Source organism: Peromyscus leucopus, chromosome 2 (genome assembly GCF_004664715.2).
Source record: "Peromyscus leucopus breed LL Stock chromosome 2, UCI_PerLeu_2.1, whole genome shotgun sequence".
NCBI lineage: Eukaryota > Metazoa > Chordata > Mammalia > Rodentia > Cricetidae > Peromyscus > Peromyscus leucopus.
In genome coordinates, this window is record NC_051064.1 from 84,510,872 (window position 1) to 84,524,175 (window position 13,304).

General features: G+C 37.4%; 1 protein-coding gene across 48 annotated transcripts in view; it reads right to left on the minus strand.

Moving 5' to 3' along the window:
* Ptprd (protein tyrosine phosphatase receptor type D) overlaps positions 1 to 13,304 on the minus strand; it is a 2,272,674-nt gene that overhangs the window by 1,041,504 nt on the left and 1,217,866 nt on the right. The window lies entirely within an intron of this gene.

The window sequence follows — 13,304 nt, forward strand, 5'->3', positions numbered from 1 at the left end:
TCTCAGTAAAATATTTGCAATAAAATATTTGCCAAGAATTCTCAGTACAATTCAATAGCATATGAAAGATCACCCTCCACAATTACATCAGCTTCACCTCACAAATGCAGGGAAAATTCAACATTCCTAAAGCAATCAAGGTAATCCACCACATAAGTATGTTCAGTTACAGAAATGACACAAGCATCTCAGCAGAACGTCAAAGGTCTTTGACCAACTTCAATATCCCTTAGTAGTAGAAGTCCTGGAAAGTCTAGGAACATGAGAGTACACCTCAACATAATAGGGGCAATGTACAATAAGCCAACTGTCAATATTATGATAAATGGAGAAAAATGCAAAGTGTTTTCATGAAAATCAGCAATAACTCAAGAATATCCACTCTTCCCATTCCTCTTCAACATGGTCCTTGAATGCATGACCAGAACAATAAAATAGAGAAAGGGATATGAATATGAAAGAAAGAAATGAAAGTACCCTTGTTTACAAATGATATGCTTCCTTTTTTAACATTGAAAATAGATACTTCTCTCATATAATATATTCTGACTACAATGTCCCCTCCCTCCACACCTCCCAGGTCCCCATCCATCTCCTCAAGATGCATTCCTCCTCAGTTTCCTCTTCATAAAAGAGTAGGCCTCCAAGAAACTGACAACCAAACAGGACAAAATAAATACAGTAAGACAAGGTAGAAAGAAGCCCTCATATCAAGGCTGGACAAGGCCACCTGAAAGGAGGAAAGGAGTATCAAGTGCAGGCAAAAGAGTCAGAGATACAGAAGTTTCCACTGTTAGGAGTCCCACAAATGATTCTATATAGAGAAAATCATAGAGATTCCACCTGTAGTATTTGGAATTGATAAGCACATTCAGCAATGTACACAACACAAAATTAACACACAGCAATCAGTAGCCTCCTAACCAACACAGTGAAATGCTTGTAAAATGAAACTTATAAGACATTGAGGAAAGAAATACAAGGAGATACCAGAGGGAAAGACAGGCCATGATTCTGGATTAGTAATTGTGTGAAAATGAACATTCTATTAAATGGAAGCTACAGATTCAATCCAATTCTCATAAAACTTCCAACACAATTCTTGACAGAAATTGAAAGAATAATATCAAAATTCAAATGGTAAGAAAAAATATGCAGAAAATCAAACAATGGTGAACAATAAAAATACTGCCTGGGTATTATCATCCCAGATTTCAAGTTATATTTCACAACTATAATAATAAAAATATCATAATTCTGATATTAAAAGCTGATATATCTTTCATTGAAATAGAACAGAGGAAGCCCACAGTCATATACTCACCAATTTTTTACAAAGAGGCCAAAAAATACACATTGGAGAAAAGACAGCATTGTTAACAAATATTTGCTGGTCAAACTCATAAGCAACATGCACAAGATTAAAATTAGATATCTCTCATCCTGCATAAACCTCAATTTCAAATGGATCAAAGACTTCAACATAAGGCCTGATACCTCAGCTCCAATAGAAGGGAAAGTGAGGAATAGAATTTAATTTATAGGCACAGGAAATAACTTTCTGAACATGACAATGGTAGGGCAAGTATTAAGACCAATTGAGATGATATATTGTGTACCCTAATAAACTTTCCTTAGGATCAGAGGACAGAGTCAGCCATGAGATTAGACATAGAGGTCAGGCAGTGGTGGGCTAAACCTTTAATCTCAGTACTGAGAAGCACACACACATTTAATCCCAGGAAGAGATGTCTGGGCAGGGAGAGGTATATAAGGCACGAGGAAACAGGAACTCACTCTCTCTAGGCTGAGGATTTCATAGAAGTGAGAACTAGTGGCTGGCTGCTCTGCTTCTCTGATCTTTCAGCTTTCACCCTAATATCTGACTCTCTGCTTTTTAATTAAGTGACCTCATGAAATTAAAAATCATCTGCAGAACTAAAAACACAATCATTTGTGTGAAGAAGTATCCTACAAAATGGAAAAAGATCATTACCAGCCATAAACATCAGAGAGTTTGTGTCTAGAATACATAAAAACCACAAAACCAAACATGATTAAAGTAAACAAGCAAGTTAAAAGTTGGGACATGGAACTAAATATAAGTTTCTCAATATAAAAAAATATGACTGAGAAGTTTCTAATTAAAACTACTTTGAGATTTCATCTTAACTCAGTCTGAATGGCTTAGATACTAAAAAAATTACAACAAATACTAGCATGAATACGGGAAAGGAAGACATGTATTCACTGTTGATATAATGTAGATTGGCGTGGATGTTCTACAAAAAGCAAGAAATAGCTTCCAAATGACCCAGTTATAGTACTTATTGGTCTGTTCCCAATGGACCCTAACCTGCTATAGAGATACCATCTCAGCCAACTCTATTGCTCTCTGTTCATAATAGTCAAGAAAATGAAACAGCCTAGATGTCAATCATAGATGAACCAACAGTAAAAGTGTGGTTCATATATACAATAGAATACTATTCAGCTGTGAAGAAGCATGAAATTCCCCAGTAAATGAAAGCAACTGGAAATAATCATCCTGGGTTAACCAACACCCAGATAAACAAATGTCTCATTCTCTCTCGTATGTGGATACTGGCTTTGTATCTTCAGGTAAATGCATTTCAATTATAGTACTCATAAAAGATAAAAAAAATATAGCTAGTGGGGGCTGTTGGGGTGTTCAAAGGAAGGGTGATAGAATAGAAAGCCATGAGTGGAGATAGAAGAATAAGAGTACAGAAAGGGTTAAACTGAGTTTGGAGGAAAGGGTAGAAAAGAGAGTGTGAGGAAAAATAACTAACACTAAAGACCTTTGAAAATAAGATATAGAAACCCACTTCTGTAAGTTTCTTAAAATATGTTCATAAACACATATAAAGGGGGTTTAAATATAGTTATCCTATAATGAGGAAACAATGCCTCACTTAGACACCATATGTATGTCAGATAAAAAGGCCCAGTGCCAGGCATAAATCACCTCTTTTCTAGTTGCTCTTCAATGGGGTACAATAAGCCCACCCACAGATATTACAGGGCATTGCTATTGCTTTTAGTCATCATTTTCATCTCTTCACCACCATGTTACTGAAGACAGCATGTCCAGTCACAATACATGGACAAATCAAGCTGTTATTAACTTGGACGTTTCAGCCCTACTGGTTAATTTTCACAGTGCTGGAAGACACTGTATGCTTTACCAGAGGAGAAAAGTAATCATCAATATTAGCCAGCTGTGAACCCTGACAATTACAATAATGATTGGGAAGGCAAGACATATCCACTGGTGCATTCATGGCCCAAATGATATGAAAGTAATAAAACACTTCTGATTAAACTTAAAAGTCTGCCCCACAGAACAAACTCATGCCTCATACTGTTAAGTGTATCCCAAGTCTGAGTCTGACTAGGTCATAGATGCTATAAGAAGATCTATTACTACTATCCTGCCAAATGCACATAGTAATAAGATGTTCCCGGCATTATTATCATCATACCTACAGAATAGCACATCTTTCAACACTCATCAGAGGAGCTTCTTTTTGTAGTAGGTGGCAATTAATACAGAAACATATAACCAGTCAATGCCAACATGCAAAGAATAAGAGACCGAGAGAGGCTACTCATGCTCCAGTACATGACCCCACAGCCATATGCATACAGAAAGCACTTGATGGAATATATATATATATATATATATATATATATATATATATATATATTAATTTTGAACAAAATTTGGGATAAATTGGTGTGGCAGCTGGGAAGTTAAAGGTGGGTTGACTTGATCAAAACATTATTGCATATATGAATATGAAATAAAAGATTATTAAAGCTAATGATTGTTTAATGATTGTTTAGATCAAAGTGAAGTTGGCAATGGAAAGAAGTGGATACATCTAGACTATATGTTGAAAATAGAATCAGTAGGTCCTGTTGATGAATTAGATGTGTGTAGTGAATTAAAAAATGAATAATGGATGATTGGTGGTTTGAGATTTTAGTCCCTGAATAGGCATTAGTAATGTTTAAGTGAGGGATCAAGAACATGCACAGAGAAATAGCTTGAATATATCTATGTTACTGCTTACTACATGTCACCTCTACTTTAGCCATATTAGGCTAGGGTGTTTCTTACCTATATGAAAGCAAAGGTCAATGTATAAAGTAAATGAGGAAATCTGTAATTCACTGGGAAATTTGTGGCTGACCTTACACACTATATACACTGGAAATCATTATCACAAAGATATGCTCTTTTGGATGTTCAGAGCGAGGGAATGCATCTTAGTAAGGAGGAGGGAGCTTGGGCTGGAGCTTAGGAGACAGCCCACATGGCAGTGCAAACCTGTCATTAAAGCACTATGGAGGCAAACAGGAGATTACAAATTAGGAACTGAAAACAAAGACAACATTGCAATCTAGTTAGTTGTTTGGCACTGATCAAGATTCCAGTCTTAACCAGTTCCCAGTTTCATGCTACAATCTCATGGGTGCTATAATGAACAGAGCTCACTGGCCCACAGTTAGAACTCCATAAAACCATGTTGTTTCTTGGCCATTTCTGGAATATCAACACAGCATGGCACACTAATGGTGTGGCATCTCTACCTAAATCTTCATTATTGTTGGCAGGAAACATTTCTGAAAGTAGTCACTTGGCCTTCATTTCTATCCAATTTCTTTAAAGTCCTCAAAATCCACAGATGACTTCTTTACTATGAAAAGAAAATGACATGACGGTGTTTGTTTTTTCTTAGCTGCATGTTTCATAAAGAATGGGTCTAATAATTAACAATGTAGCTGCAGCTTATTATGGTGTGGTTTACATTTCTGATCCTCATTTGCATTAGAATTTGGAAAACTGGAATGGCTTTTTAATGTAGTGTGCTCTCAGGTTCCATAGGGCCCCAAACTCTACAAAAGTGGGTGTATGGAAATAACACAAATTCAACAGGAATCAAAGAGGCCAGATAAAATAAAGAATGGAGAAGCATCATGTAGATAGACACTACTGGAAAAAAAATCTCACCAAAACCTCAACTCCATGACACACTTGACAGTATTAGGGAGGGCAACACTGCCTCCATTTCAATTAATACATTGTAAACTCAATATCTGTGTCATAATAAAGTTTCAGTTCAGATTTGTACAATGTAGGAATTCTTTGTTGAGGCTAAATAAAACATGCTTTCTAGAAAACAATATTATTGTTTGTGCAAAATTGATTTTTATGCTGTTTGACTCCAGAGTGACAGTTTACTAGGCTATATTTTTCCTGTTTTCAGTATTGTCTCATCTAATTTTATTTTTCATTTTCCCAAATCATTTGTATGAGCCTGTGGGAAATTGTGGTGTTTATCCTCTGGCTTCTCTCTCTTTTGAGATAATTTGTAATTTGCTAACACACTGTAAACACTACAGCTTTGCATAACTTCTGAATGGTTAATCTGTTTGTCCTCAAAATTACCAGATTATTCATTTAATTTTGCCATCATTTTCTTTGCACATTAAAAATGTACTCAAGATAATTTAGTTTGGAATGTGAAGGGCTAATGTAAAAATTACTTTTGTACCCTGTAAAGGAGCAAACAGTATTGAAAAAACTGAACAGCTAAGACATGATTTCAAAGAGAGTGGTGCATACCTAAGAGGGTAGATACTTTCAATACATATTAAAATTATGCCCTGAAAATTGTTAAATTGTTGTGGCAAATTATTTAGGCCAATGTTGGATTTGGGTTTAAGAACAACCAAAATCAATCAATCATCCATCCTCATTGTCACCGTCTCTCTCTCTCTCTCTCTCTCTCTCTCTCTCTCTCTCTCTCTCTCTCTCTCTCTCTCTCTCTCTCTCTCCCTTTCTCTCTTTCTTTTATTTGCTTCTAATTAAAAGCCTTAGCATGTAAACTCAAGGTAGCCATGGAGCTGTGGTTCGATGGAATGAATAAATGATGGAATGAATAATGAACGGAATGAATAGAAGAGGTGGGAGGACAGACCATACAGTGGATAAAACATGAGCCTCAAGAAACACTGGAACACATCCTCCAACTTCATTCAAGCTTTTTCCTATTTCATAAATAAGGAATTCTATTAAAGCATCCATTTGTCTACCCAGTGGAGGCCGTCTCCCTTTCTTTAGAACTCCACACTTGTTAGTCACAAGGGGGTGAAGTTGACAAAAGCTTTAGTTTTCAAAACCACCCTTGTAAGGAGAGAGAAAGAAGCCAGTGGTGCGAACACGAAGCAGGAATGAGACAGCATACTTGAGAGGAAAGTGTGTGTGTCAAAGCTGTCAGAGGACCTGAGAGAGGCTATTGGAGAGCAGTCTTCTTAGAAAATACATCAAATATAAACTCTATCTATGTACAACCCACTTTCACAGCAAATTCTGACTTGAAAACCCAGGGTTACAAACACAAGTAACTTACAGAGTAGTTACAAAAAAGTAGGTGTAGGTTTTAATTTTTCTTGACATTTGAAGAAGAGGGTAGCAAACTTATCAAAAGACTGGCCATTTTAAGACACCATATCCCCAAATATCCATGAACAGAAACTATAGGACAGTTTGTTTAATGCAGAGAAGAAAATATGAGCAACAAGGGAACTGAGTACCGATGGTACGATGGTACCACTGAGCACGGGGAATGAGAGCTGACTGAGCCCCGAAGGGGGAACTGAGTACCAACTGATTCACTCCAGTGGGGACTAAGTGTTGACTGAGCTACAGCTAATGTTCTCATATTTTAATTTCGATGTTCATTCATAACATCTTGGCAGAAGAAGAAAAAAAAACAAGATTGTGTATACAAATTGGATGCCTCTTTAAAAATTTGCATCAGATACAAAATATACTCAACTAAACCAGTAAAACGTTAAAACAAGTAAAATGCTATATATTCAAAAGCAGCGAAGGCAGCTGCAAGCAGACCAAGCTTTCCCCCAGCTACTCTGCTCCTCAGAGGTTCTCCTCTGTGAACTGCTGTCCACATTCTCAGTGACAGTCATCCCTGCACCTACTTGTTCCGAGTCATAGGACCCTGTGATGGGATGTGAAAGCTGCTTGACATAGTTTCAACTTATGGGTTCATTTCAGTGAAGAAAAACTTAGTAAGAGAATCTTTATCAGCTTCCAATTTTCTTAAAAAATAATGGTACATAATATTCAACAACAACAACAACAAAAAAAACCCAACTCTGCTACCTTGATGAATTATATCAGGAAAGAACAGAAATTTGGGGTTTTATATAAAATGTAGGCTTGTCTGAATCAGGAACCGAGTGGGAAAACAAGGAAAGAGATACCATGATAAATGAAGGCACCATGGGAATAGGGAGAAGCAGAGTGCTAGGGAGGTTCCCAGGAATCCACAAAGATACCTCCAACATAGACTACTGGCAATGGTCGAGAGGGTGCCTGAGTTGACCTACTATGGTGATTGGATGGCTGAATACCCTGACTGTCATGATAGAACCCTCATCCAGAGACGGAAGCAGATGCTGATCCACAGACAGGTCCCAGGCAGAGCTACAGGAGTCCAATCGACGAGAGAGAAGAGGGACTGTATGAGTGAGAGATATCGAGACCATGATTGGAAAAAGCACGGAGACAACTAGCCAAACTATTGGAAACACATGAACTGTGGACCAATAGCTGAGGAGCCCCCATGGTACTGGACTAGGTCCTCTGGATACATGAGACAGTTGTTTAGCTTGAACTGTTTAGGGAGCACCCAGGCAATGGGACTCCATGAGCTGGCTTTTTGGAACCTAGTGCCTATGGTGAGACACTTTGCTCGGCCTTGGTACAGGGAAGAGGGGCTTGGACCTGCCTCAACTGAATGTACCAGGCTCTGCTGACTCCCCAGGGGAGACCTTGCCTTGGAGGAGGGGATGGGGAAAGGCTGAGGGACAGGAAGAGGGAGGACAGGGGAATCTGAGGTTGATATGTAAAAGAAATAGAAGATCTCTTAATAAAAAAATTTTAAAATATAATAAAAATGTAGGCTTGTCGAAATCAACATGACAATCTATTAGTTGTAAGTTTCAACTTTCTTCTTCACTTTAACAAGAGTTCCTTACAAATAAAATTAAAGCAGACAATGAACATTAGACATCCGTTACTATGCCATCAAGAGATGAATCCCTCAGTGTTTTTAACCATTATGCCTCTTGTCACCTGATTCTTACTATTTTCTTTTAAGGAATAAAAATTCTCCAGTTTAGTATTTTGTCTGACTTTCAATATATTTTTTAATATATTCAATATATTATAAAGTATAATAAAAGCTTGTGAATCTATGCTGGTCAACAAAATAGAAGATGTATTTTGACCAAAACAAATACCAAACTAGAAGAATGCTTGTTTTGTATTGTGTCATTCTGCTCCATAATATTCTCAATTAACAAAGATAGTTGAGTTGCACTCTTATTGAGTTTTCTGGTTTTATCTGTATATTTTATGGTGTGTGTGTGTGTGTGTGTGTGTGTGTGTGTGTGTGTGTGTGTATGTGTGTGTGTGTATGTGGGGACATTCATGACACAGATTGTATGCAAAGGTCATACTATAACACTGAGGGTTGGTCTTCACCTTCCAACTATTTTTTTCCTCTGTGAGATGGATTCTTTGATGTGTGGTGCTATGTGTACCAAGGCAGCTAACATGAATGCTTTGAGGATTCTCTCTCTTTGATTCTGTCTTGTTTTAGAAAAGTTGAGATTACAGACACATGCCACTGTGCCTGATTTTATTTCAGTTCTATGAATTCATATCTAAACATGCATAATAGGCATTTTACCCACTAATCTATCTCACCAGCATTTTGTCTGGCTTTAATGCAAAGACACATATGACATGTATGCATGAACAGAGCTCATTAGTTTTGCAATCAGAACTATGGCACTCTGACACTGCTTTATGCATCTGTCACTTCTACCTGATATGGTGCCTCAAGCAATGCTCCACAGCAATTATAATAATATTTGTCAATGGACTTATTATATTAGATGTATGTCCTTAAAGTCGGAATCTAGGGGCTCATATATGCTGGGCAAGAACTCTATTGCTCAGCTACAATCCCAGCATTGGTTTTAGGTTGTTTTTAAAAAATGTATTTTAGTTTCACTTTATTTTAAACTTTCCAAATCTTGAATTATGTGTGTGACTCATTAGGAGAACTGTGGAGCCAATGTGGAAATTTTCTAAACTTAAAATATACAGTAATACTGAATATATACACACGTATAATTCATATATATATAATTTAATATGATACATGTAATTGAATTATATAATTTAATTACACACACACACACACACACATACACACAGAGTGATATATTAAGTACTCTAATAAACTTTGCCTGAAGATGAGAGGACAGAACAAGCCACTAAATTAATCAAAGAAGCCAGACAGTGGTGGCACACACCTTTAATCCTAGCATGCGGGAGGCAGAGATCCATCTGGATTTCCGTGAGTTCAAAGCCACCCTGGACTACATGAGATTAACTTAGTCAAGGAGAGAAAACAGAGTTGGACAGTGGTGGCACATACCTTTAATCCAAGTACTGGGAAGCACACATGCCTTTAAGCCCAGGAAGTGATGGCTGGACAGAGGAAGTATATAAGGCATGAGGACACAGGAGCTAAGGCTTTTCGGCAGAAGCATCCCTTCAGCTAGAGGCTTTTTTAGCCTGAGGAGTTGGTGAGGTAAGAGGTGGTGGCTGTGGCTTGTTCCTTTGTCTCTATAATCTTTCAGCAATTACCGCAACATCTGGTTCTGGGTTTTTTATTGAAAGACTATTTTAGAAATTTGAGCAACACACACACACACACACACACACACACACACACACACACACACGACCTCAAGAATCATCATATTAAAACAACTCAAGAAAAGTAACACATTAAAGTAACACATTAGTGAGTTATAGAAACAATTGTGTAGAGCTGGAGAGATGGCTCAGAGGTTAAGAGTACTGGCTGCTCTGTGTCCTGAGTTCAATTCCCAGCAAATGTGTGGGTGCTCACAACATCTGTAATGAGATCTGGTGCCCTCTTCTGGCCTGCAGTCATACATGCAGGCAGAACATTGTATATATAATAAATAAATAAACCTCTAAAAAAAAGAAAAGGAAGAGAGAAAAAAGGAACAACTGTGTAAAAGCTCTCAAGGAGGGATTCTGATACTCCCATGACACAAACCTTAACAGGAAAACAAAACAAGCAAAAGCTGCCTGAGATGAGTCCATGCTGTAAAAGTTACAAGCCACAGGGGTAAAGGAACATATCACATTAGCAGCAACAAGAAACATAAAAAAAGTACATTCCAGAAATACTAGAAAACTAAGGACTGATTGCTTCCAAATCCTAATGGAGTCACAGGGGAGTGCTTGAGCCTTACATTTATTGAATGGCTTGATCACGAAGACTTTATTCCATATAGTAATCTGTAGTTGACATAGATTTTTTTCCGAAGGTTTTAAATATTTTTTCCAGCACCCACTATATAGTTAAATCAAAGAAACATCCTTTCATCTTACATTGGTTCTAAATATTTTATTTCAAAGTATATGAATGTATCCTGTTGACCTGCCTACCAGAGTTTGCTACCTGAGAAAAATGCAAAACCCATTTTGTATTAAAAAAAAATCTGTTCATCAAGCATATTTGTAAGATAATACACCACGAAGGAAATTATAGTAAGGTTCACTAAGCAGCCTTACACAACTTCAATAAGCACTAGATTTCCTTAAAGTCATTGCCAGTTGTTCAGATGAATGAAGTCAGATTCTTGACCAGAGGTTGCTGGCGCAAATCAATAGACAGCCGTGTGCACTCAGCCCATATCATATTTCAATAACAGGTGCTTAGAATTCAGTACACAGCTCAGCTATAAATCACAGAAAGAAATGATATTAAAAGTTAGATTTGAACTCAGCAATCAATGGAAATGTGCACCAGAGATGAAATACTTCTAGACATACATTGAAAGCAGATTTGCGTCACTGCCATCTGTACTTTGTAGTTTGATTTCCGACAACCATTTTGTAAAAAGAGCAAAATCCAGAGTAGCCAGAGCCTGACTTAGAAATTGCTTAATTTGCTGATTAAAGTAAAGAGGTATGATTTATGGGGGGCAGGAAAGCTTTCAAACAGGAAGGTAAAAGACTGGTAGCTCGCAAAGACACCATGAAACAACTGCTACTCTGTTTATTTGACACTGTATTTTAGTTTTATTATATATATATTTCTTCTATGCTTGGATAATGACAGTATTTTAGTATTATATATTAAAACTATATGACCACAATGTGGATCATCCAGTGTGCTTGCTTGTGAAGACATGTGGCAGAAACACAAATGGCAGACTCCTGCAACCAGTCATGTACTAGAAGAAGCTGCTGTGATGAACAGACTGGGCCATGTTCAGTGACCTAAATTAGGGTTTAGAAAAAGTGGGTGTGTTCTTGCCTTCAGCAAAGTAGGACAAGTATATGTGTTTACTTTATTTTCCAACACATCTGCAAAATCTGTGTGTGTGTGTGTGTGTGTGTGTGTGTGTGTGTGTGTGTGTGTGTGAGAGAGAGAGAGAGAGAGAGAGAGAGAGAGAGAGAGAGAGAGAGAGAGAGAGAGAGAGAGTCTAAAAGTAATGTGCCATTAACCTGAAAAACAAATGAACTGTAAGGTGGATTTCCATCAAAATGGGTATGAAAAGGATTCTATGTTAAATCTCAGACTGGAGCATACTTTGTGTCTCTTTATGATTTCTAGTAATACATTAGGTTGCTCAATACGTCCCTGAGGATACAGGGTGTCATTGCCTGCTGTCTCCATGACAGTCAAGGCAGAGTAAGGAAAAAAAGTTTTGTGTCCGCAACAGATACATTTTGGACTTACTAAATTAGGATAGAAAGTGAATTAGATACATTTTGGACTTACTAAAATAGGATAGATAAGGGAATTATTTTCTCTGATTTGTCAAATACAAATGGACTAGACATCGTTTAGGTATTTGTTACTTGTATATATTGTATATAGTTATTGTACTTTTGTATATAGTTTTTCTTTTGTTAGTTATAACCTTTTGCCTTTTTTTTCTTTTTATTAAAATAGAAAAGGGGAAATATGGTGATATTTTATTTGTACTGAAATGTAATTTTAATTTTATGTTAATAAATAAAGTTGCCCTGGGGTCAGAGCTATTAGAGCCATAGCAAGAGCGTGATGCTTAGAAGAGCTAGGTAGATTTCTGTGTGTTCAGGGATACAGCCAGTATTGGAGACATATGCCTTTAAGACCTGGAGGGCGGTACTTACAGGCAGTGATGAGGCAGTCATGTGGTTGGGTTTAGAACCAATGAGAAGGCAGAACAGAAAGACTATTTAAACACAGACAAACAGGAAGTAGCTCTCTCGGGGAAGCTAGGAGCACTGCAGGAGGTAAGATTTTATCTCTGAGCTCTGACCTCTCGGCTTTCTCTCTTTTACATTGGCTCTGTGTTTTTTATTTTAAAAAGACGATTGGATACATCTACAGAACTGTAAGGTGGATTTCCATCAAAATGGGTATGAAAAGGATTCTATGTTAAATCTCAGACTGGAGCATACTTTGTCTCTCTTTATGATTTCTAGTAATACATTAGGATGCTCAATACGTTCCCTGAGGATACAGGGTGTCATTGCCTGCTGTCTCCATGACAGTCAAGGCAGAGTAAGGAAAAAAAGTTTTGTGTCCGCAACAGTGCTTGCTGACATTATCACCTCAATAGAAAATAAACCCCAAGCTGAAAGGCTATGCTGCTTTTCTTAATAATTATGTGGGCTTGTATAGAAGAGAAGTCCTTGACTACAACCATTAACATAATTGGCTAAACATTTCAATAGATATTCTTTTTCTTAAAAAATAACACAGTGAGACTTGTGCCTGCTACCCTGGTAAACATTGAAATCGTTGTATCTGGAGTGGCATTACCTTCCCCAGCACTGAAACACTGAGAGCTAAATTGCTGCATGGGACAAAAGTGGTGCCTACCAACTGATGTCTGAGGAAAGGGCTTAAATGGTTAACTTTCCTTACCACCAGGGTTAGAGGTGAGAGTGCCTGTATTCAACATATTCCACATTCCTCTTCATATTCTAAATTAGCCAAAGAACTCAGCAAAAGGAAGTATACCACTCTCCATAAATGTGTTCTATGTGCAAAAAGCAAAATATCAAATTTACAGTAAGCCAGTGACACTCAGGAAGAAAGGACACCCATACTCATTTCTAAGGCAACACCCATTTG